The 9,423-nt window shown below is 34.4% G+C and overlaps 2 non-coding genes and 1 pseudogene across 2 annotated transcripts; all 3 read right to left on the reverse strand.

Moving 5' to 3' along the window:
- LOC138914661 (large subunit ribosomal RNA) lies at positions 1-3,111 on the reverse strand (annotated as a pseudogene; the record flags this gene model as incomplete).
- Positions 3,112-3,509: 398 nt separating this feature from the next.
- On the reverse strand, positions 3,510-3,688 carry LOC138914658 (5.8S ribosomal RNA). Its single transcript, XR_011420475.1, has one exon. It is a non-coding gene; the product is annotated as a 5.8S ribosomal RNA (ribosomal RNA).
- Positions 3,689-4,311: 623 nt separating this feature from the next.
- On the reverse strand, positions 4,312-6,306 carry LOC138914663 (small subunit ribosomal RNA). Its single transcript, XR_011420478.1, has one exon. It is a non-coding gene; the product is annotated as a small subunit ribosomal RNA (ribosomal RNA).
- Between the last annotated feature and the right edge of the window lie 3,117 nt (positions 6,307-9,423).

A 9,423-nucleotide genomic window follows, 5' to 3' on the forward strand; every position in this document is an offset into this window, starting at 1 on the left:
CAGCGATGCGGTTTCGACGGAAAGTATGCTTTCAATTTTTAAGTTATTGAGTTGCCGCTCTCTGGCGGTGAAGTTTGGCAATAGGTCCCCGCCGAAAAGTATGCTTTGAAATTTTGTTTCACTCGGCACTTGGCCGCCCTCCCGCGGGGAAGCACGGCACTTCAATCAGCTGATTGGCTGACAGTGGGGAAATACGGTACTACGAACAGCTGTCTGGCTGACAGCGTGTAAAAAGTATTTCACTTTGCAAATATGATTTATGCAAATTATAGCACTAATTCGCGTCGCACGCACTTGCGCGCATATTCCCCACACAGCGTAGGGCTTCACACAAACGTCTGTACGCTTTTTAGAGTTCTAAGTCAACTTTTAACACCGAAAAACACGCGTTCTGCGGAGCACTTCGAAAACACGTCCGTTCACTAATTAGATGACGAGGCATTTCACTAATTAGATGACGAGGCATTTGGCTACCTTAAGAGAGTCATAGTTACTCCCGCCGTTGACCCGCGCTTACTTGAATTTCTTCACTTTGACATTCAGAGCACTGGGCAGAAATCACATTGTGTCAACACCCGCTAGGGCCATCACAATGCTTTGTTTTAATTAGACAGTCGGATTCCCCAAGTCCGTGCCAGTTCTGAATTGATTGTTAATTGATAATCGTTATAATTAATAAGAACTAATTGGTTTGACCCAATTAGTATTCTTAAAAATTTTAGCAAGAAAGTTCCACAATTGGCTACGTAACTAACTATCCGGGGAACAAGTAACTAACATAAATGCTAGAAACTCTATTTACCCAGAACGAGCACATAAACCATGTTATTGTTTCCCAATCAAGCCCGACTATCTCAATCTTCAGAGCCAATCCTTATCCGAAGTTACGGATCTAATTTGCCGACTTCCCTTACCTACATTATTCTATCGACTAGAGACTCTTCACCTTGGAGACCAGCTGCGGATATTGGTACGGCCTGTTGAGAAGTTTGCGTGTCCCCACCATAAATTTTCAAGGTCCGAGGAGAAAATATCGACACAACAGTATATGTCATGCTCTTCTAGCCCATCTACCATATCTCTCTGCGAAAGACTTCCATGGTAGTACGGCTATAAAACAGAAAAGAAAACTCTTCCGATATCTCTCGACGGCTTCTTTATGGTCGTTCCTGTTGCCAGGATGAGCACGAGGCCCATATTTAATAACAAACGGATACTCAACAGGTTACGGAATTGGAACCGTATTCCCTTTCGTTCAAAATTATTCAAGTATATTATATTAGCTTGATTTGTATATATTGCGTTTTTGGTTTTACTTGAAAATTTTCGGCTTTCGCCTTGAACTTAGGACCGACTAACTCGTGATCAACCACTGTTCACACGAAACCCTTCTCCACTTCAGTCCTCCAAGGTCTCATTCGATTATTTGCTACTACCACCAAGATCTGTACCAATGGCAGCTCCATGCAGGCTTACGCCAAACACTTCTACGCATACCATTGTACCTTCCTACTCACTAAAGTTTCAAAATTTATATCACAAGTAATATAAATCATCTACTTTAGCGGTAATGTATAGGTATACAACTTAAGCGCCATCCATTTTAAGGGCTAGTTGCTTCGGCAGGTGAGTTGTTACACACTCCTTAGCGGATTTCGACTTCCATGATCACCGTCCTGCTGTTTTAAGCAACCAACGCCTTTCATGGTATCTGCATGAGTTGTTAATTTGGGCACCGTAACATTACGTTTGGTTCATCCCACAGCGCCAGTTCTGCTTACCAAAAGTGGCCCACTGGGCACATTATATCATAACCTTAAACTTCATATCAAGAAAGTTAAGGTTCTTACCCATTTAAAGTTTGAGAATAGGTTAAGATCGTTTCGACCCTAAGGCCTCTAATCATTCGCTTTACCAGATAAGATTATTTTATATAATATTAAAATGCACCAGCTATCCTGAGGGAAACTTCGGAAGGAACCAGCTACTAGATGGTTCGATTGGTCTTTCGCCCCTATACTCAATTCTGACAATCGATTTGCACGTCAGAACTGTTTCGGTCTTCCATCAGGGTTTCCCCTGACTTCAACCTGATCAAGTATAGTTCACCATCTTTCGGGTCACAGCATATATGCTCAAGGTACGTTCCAGTTAGAGGCATAAATAATATAAATATCATTATACATAACTATATAGAACGCCCCGGGATTGTGTTAATTAGCTATAAATAGTTAAAAAACTAATCCCATTATTAGTCAAGTTAATTACGCTATTAGGTTTATATCCCAATAACTTGCACATATGTTAGACTCCTTGGTCCGTGTTTCAAGACGGGTCCCGAAGGTATCCTGAATCTTTCGCATTGTTAATCCTACAAGTGCATATAATAAACACAAAAATCAATGATAATCATGCCATTATATAATTCCGAAAAATTAACGCACTGTATTCATATAAATCTATCAGCACTTTATCAAATTAATAACATTTATTCTGTGTTAAAATGCAAGCAATTTAATTTGAATAAACTATAAGTTATATTTTATGATAAATTTGGTATGCTAATAGATTACAATGTCCTTATATGGAAAAAATGCACACTATTATCATAATATTGTTTAAATATTACAATTTTAATGATGAATTTTCCATAACGGATATTCAGGTTCATCGGGCCTAACCTCTAAGCAGTTTCACGTACTGTTTAACTCTCTATTCAGAGTTCTTTTCAACTTTCCCTCACGGTACTTGTTTACTATCGGTCTCATGGTTATATTTAGTTTTAGATGGAGTTTACCACCCACTTAGTGCTGCACTATCAAGCAACACGACTCTTTGGAAACATCATCTAGTAATCATTAACGTTATACGGGCCTAGCACCCTCTATGGGTAAATGGCCTCATTTAAGAAGGACTTAAATCGTTAATTTCTCATACTAGAATATTGACGCTCCATACACTGCATCTCACATTTGCCATATAGACAAAGTGACTTAGTGCTGAACTGATTTCTTTTCGCTCGCCGCTACTAAGAAAATCCTTGTTAGTTTCTTTTCCTCCCCTAATTAATATGCTTAAATTCAGGGGGTAGTCCCATATGAGTTGAGGTTGTATATAACTTTTATTTGCAATTAATTCTTTATATATAATGATAAAACATTTTATTAAATTCGTTTAAAGCTGACGTATATATATATTAATGGCATTTATTTGTAACGAATTAACGAAGAATAATAATATTGTCAACGTTTTTCATATTTCAAATCATTAATAAGAGACAATTCTAGATAATATTTTATGCTAGACATTTCTCAGTATTATTTGATTGAAAAAGAAAATATTCCTCTTCGTTTTTCTCAAAGTTTAATTACTATTGTGAGATAATGTTTTTCATATATTTGTTAATATTATGAATAAAATAATTAAATTATTTTTATCCAATAATATACCATATGCTTATAAAATTTTATTATAAAATTTGTATAAACAACTTAATTAGCATAGTCTTACAACCCTCAACCATATGTAGTCCAAGCAGCACTATAAAATTAATTAAAGTACATAACAGCATGGACTGCGATATGCGTTCAAAATGTCGATGTTCATGTGTCCTGCAGTTCACACGATGACGCACAGTTTGCTGCGTTCTTCATCGACCCATGAGCCGAGTGATCCACCGCTTAGAGTTTTATAATATTGGTTTTAAATTTGGTCAAATATGTTTTTATTGAAAGAAATTAAAAATACACCATTTTACTGGCATATATCAATTCCTTCAATAAATGTATTTATATACCTAAAATAAATGCTGCGAAATGTCTTAGTTTTATATAAACAATATATATCAAAGTATTATTTGTAATGGCATTTGTTTGTTAATATATATTGATAATTTTATATAAAACATTAACCTGAAACCAGGTACAACATTGTATATTTTAGGTTGTTGCATTATCCAATGTATGATCATCATCAAATTAGTTGGCCAATACATCTCGCAACGCGTGTATATTATGGTCCATATACACACAAAAGTTTATAATAAATATATAAAATATATTTTATTATATTAATAATTCGATTTGCTTGTTCGAATTTTATGTTTGTTTCTATTTAATTTATTTGTAATAATATTATATTATTACAATATTTCGATTTGCTTGTTCGAAATTTATTTGATCTTTTACTTTTAAGATCATATTTTTGGTATAATTATTATTATAATTATTATGTATATATATATATATATTGGTAATTTGTATTAAATTTGTATTAACAAATTTTTTTATTAACGGTAAGGATATTATACAATAATGATCCTTCCGCAGGTTCACCTACGGAAACCTTGTTACGACTTTTACTTCCTCTAAATAATCAAGTTCGGTCAACTTTTGCGAAACAACCGTAACACACAAGGCGTCACAGTGATCACGTCCGGAGACCTCACTAAATAATTCAATCGGTAGTAGCGACGGGCGGTATGTACAAAGGGCAGGGACGTAATCAATGCGAGTTAATGACTCACACTTACTGGGAATTCCAAGTTCATGTGAACAGTTTCAGTTCACAATCCCAAGCATGAAAGTGGTTCAGCGGTTTACCCGGACCTCTCGGTCTAGGAAATACACGTTGATACTTTCATTGTAGCGCGCGTGCAGCCCAGGACATCTAAGGGCATCACAGACCTGTTATTGCTCAATCTCATTATTGCTAGACGCAATTTGTCCATTTAAGAAGCTAGTGTCCTTATAATGGGACAAACCAACAGGTACGGCTCCACTTATATAAACACATTCAAACACAATAAACATTTTACTGCCACCATGAATGAAGGCTATATAAGCTTCAACACCATAATCCTGAAGATATCTATTTAATATATTTGAGTCTCGTTCGTTATCGGAATTAACCAGACAAATCACTCCACGAACTAAGAACGGCCATGCACCACCACCCATAGATTCGAGAAAGAGCTATCAATCTGTCTTACACACTTATGTTCGGACCTGGTAAGTTTTCCCGTGTTGAGTCAAATTAAGCCGCAGGCTCCACTCCTGGTGGTGCCCTTCCGTCAATTCCTTTAAGTTTCAGCTTTGCAACCATACTTCCCCCGGAGCCCAAAAGCTTTGGTTTCCCGGGAAGCGACTGAGAGAGCCATAAAAGTAGCTACACCCAATTGCTAGCTGGCATCGTTTATGGTTAGAACTAGGGCGGTATCTGATCGCCTTCGAACCTCTAACTTTCGTTCTTGATTAATGAAAACATCTTTGGCAAATGCTTTCGCTTAAGTTAGTCTTACGACGGTCCAAGAATTTCACCTCTCGCGTCGTAATACTAATGCCCCCAAACTGCTTCTATTAATCATTACCTCTTGATCTGAAAACCAATGAAAGCAGAACAGAGGTCTTATTTCATTATCCCATGCACAGAATATTCAGGCATTTGAAGCCTGCTTTAAGCACTCTAATTTGTTCAAAGTAATTGTACCGGCCCACAATAACACTCGTTTAAGAGCACTAATGCAGGTTTTTAAATAGGAGGAACATATGAAAAAATACAAGTATTTAAACACATATAAGAACTCCACCGGTAATACGCTTACATACATAAAGGTATAGTACTAACCACAATTGTAAGTTGTACTACCCGTATGAAGCACAAGTTCAACTACGAACGTTTTAACCGCAACAACTTTAATATACGCTATTGGAGCTGGAATTACCGCGGCTGCTGGCACCAGACTTGCCCTCCAATTGGTCCTTGTTAAAGGATTTAAAGTGTACTCATTCCAATTACAGGGCCTCGGATATGAGTCCTGTATTGTTATTTTTCGTCACTACCTCCCCGAGCTGGGAGTGGGTAATTTACGCGCCTGCTGCCTTCCTTAGATGTGGTAGCCGTTTCTCAGGCTCCCTCTCCGGAATCGAACCCTGATTCCCCGTTACCCGTTGCAACCATGGTAGTCCTAGATACTACCATCAAAAGTTGATAGGGCAGACATTTGAAAGATCTGTCGTCGGTACAAGACCATACGATCTGCATGTTATCTAGAGTTCAACCAATATAACGATCTTGCGATCGCTTGGTTTTAGCCTAATAAAAGCACATGTCCCATAAGGTTCATGTTTTAATTGCATGTATTAGCTCTAGAATTACCACAGTTATCCAAGTAACTGTTAACGATCTAAGGAACCATAACTGATATAATGAGCCTTTTGCGGTTTCACTTTTAATTCGTGTGTACTTAGACATGCATGGCTTAATCTTTGAGACAAGCATATAACTACTGGCAGGATCAACCAGAATAATGTTTTCGTTCATATTTCATTCATATTTTTTGAATAGAAATTAGTAATATAAATATAATAGATTTTATTTCCATATTATATGTTCGGTTTTTCTTAAATATTGATTTTAATTCAATATTTTTTTTTTGCTTTGTGAAATAATTCTATTTTAATTCGAATACGGCCATTTTTATATGGCATTCGTATACGTTCTTTAATTTTTACTTGTTTCGCCACTAATATAACAAGTTTATAATTGATGTTAAAGAAAAAGTACAACTTTTTTATAACACAATTTTCAATATATATTGTTCTTTCTATAAGTTTTTATTATATTATATATACATATTTCATTCTAAAATATCATTTTTGTTCAACATACATAATTATTGTATCCACACATGTACAATTTTTGTTTAACCAATATAAATATTGAGTTAAATCATTTGCATTTTGATGATAAATTTAAAATTTATCTTTTCCATATAACTCTCTGGTAATATATGATATAAAACCGAGCGCATATGAAATTATTTTGATCACTAATATTGCAATTATATTTTATTATAATGCTTTTTGTAAACACATTGTACCGGCAAGCGATACTCTGTGTCCAAACGACAGGGGATATAATAATTTAATATAAATTATCATATATACCTGCCACCAAAGATTAACGATAAAAGTCGGAAACAATTTGTTATTCTATATATAATAGAAACTTGACCTCTGTTTCACCTTATTATCATGGGTTTATAATATTAACCGCGTAGCCAAGTCTTAATTTCATTTAAGAAACAAATTTATACGGATAATATTTTGATTTTAATATATGTTGTTCTATTGATAACAAAAGTATATATTATAATATATTTTGTTCAATAGTAGATGGACTACTTACTGTACCATCCTTATTTTTTATTATTATTGATATACATTATATTGACAACAGCATATGATATTCATATGGTTTGTTCAATAATTAATTGGTGGACAACCACTGACCATCCTATAGTAGTTTTTGGCCACGACGTCTAAATATCGAAATTATTTAATTCCGTTTGCCACCCATACGATAGATATTAACTATCTATAATAATAATGTGTACGCATAAAATATTATATGTATATATATAGACCAACAGACAAGCACTTCACCCTATAGTAGTTTTTGGCCACGACGTCTATATATCGGGCATATTTAATTCTCTTTGCCACCCAACCAAAGATATTCACTTTTTTATATAAAGTATTATTTGATCATATTAATATAACCAATTATTTCTGCCATATTCATATAATTTCTTTATGAATTATTTTTTGGTCATATCCATATAATCTATATGCCGTATCCATATAATGAATACGGCATATCCATACAACTAGCCATATTTGTATGTCAATGTATATTTTATTATACATTTTTTTTCTTTATACATATAATATGGTATTTCCATATCGCTATAATTGAATTATATGTATAAGATATCATTTATATATAGCATTGCCAAAATAATATGATAAACATAAATTTTGAACAATACGGCCGGTCGGCGAGCACTGCCTCCCTATATATGTTTTTGGCCACGACGTCTAAATATTGGGTATTTTTCGTACTGCGGCCCCGGTGTATGTAAATTGGGCATATTTCGTACTGATGCCAACATATCTATATGACTCATTATTTTCTTCCATATCAATATAACTTCTTTTATTTCCATATTCAAGTAATTTCTTTATTTGCCATATCAATATAAAATATTTTTTGGTCATATTTATATAATCTATATGCCGTAATTTGTTCAAAGTAATTGTACCGGCCCACAATAACACTCGTTTAAGAGCACTAATGCAGGTTTTTAAATAGGAGGAACATATGAAAAAATACAAGTATTTAAACACATATAAGAACTCCACCGGTAATACGCTTACATACATAAAGGTATAGTACTAACCACAATTGTAAGTTGTACTACCCGTATGAAGCACAAGTTCAACTACGAACGTTTTAACCGCAACAACTTTAATATACGCTATTGGAGCTGGAATTACCGCGGCTGCTGGCACCAGACTTGCCCTCCAATTGGTCCTTGTTAAAGGATTTAAAGTGTACTCATTCCAATTACAGGGCCTCGGATATGAGTCCTGTATTGTTATTTTTCGTCACTACCTCCCCGAGCTGGGAGTGGGTAATTTACGCGCCTGCTGCCTTCCTTAGATGTGGTAGCCGTTTCTCAGGCTCCCTCTCCGGAATCGAACCCTGATTCCCCGTTACCCGTTGCAACCATGGTAGTCCTAGATACTACCATCAAAAGTTGATAGGGCAGACATTTGAAAGATCTGTCGTCGGTACAAGACCATACGATCTGCATGTTATCTAGAGTTCAACCAATATAACGATCTTGCGATCGCTTGGTTTTAGCCTAATAAAAGCACATGTCCCATAAGGTTCATGTTTTAATTGCATGTATTAGCTCTAGAATTACCACAGTTATCCAAGTAACTGTTAACGATCTAAGGAACCATAACTGATATAATGAGCCTTTTGCGGTTTCACTTTTAATTCGTGTGTACTTAGACATGCATGGCTTAATCTTTGAGACAAGCATATAACTACTGGCAGGATCAACCAGAATAATGTTTTCGTTCATATTTCATTCATATTTTTTGAATAGAAATTAGTAATATAAATATAATAGATTTTATTTCCATATTATATGTTCGGTTTTTCTTAAATATTGATTTTAATTCAATATTTTTTTTTTGCTTTGTGAAATAATTCTATTTTAATTCGAATACGGCCATTTTTATATGGCATTCGTATACGTTCTTTAATTTTTACTTGTTTCGCCACTAATATAACAAGTTTATAATTGATGTTAAAGAAAAAGTACAACTTTTTTATAACACAATTTTCAATATATATTGTTCTTTCTATAAGTTTTTATTATATTATATATACATATTTCATTCTAAAATATCATTTTTGTTCAACATACATAATTATTGTATCCACACATGTACAATTTTTGTTTAACCAATATAAATATTGAGTTAAATCATTTGCATTTTGATGATAAATTTAAAATTTATCTTTTCCATATAACTCTCTGGTAATATATGATATAAAACCGAG

The sequence above is a fragment of the Drosophila takahashii genome, unplaced genomic scaffold (assembly GCF_030179915.1).
Source record: "Drosophila takahashii strain IR98-3 E-12201 unplaced genomic scaffold, DtakHiC1v2 scaffold_71, whole genome shotgun sequence".
In the NCBI taxonomy this organism is placed as follows: domain Eukaryota; kingdom Metazoa; phylum Arthropoda; class Insecta; order Diptera; family Drosophilidae; genus Drosophila; species Drosophila takahashii.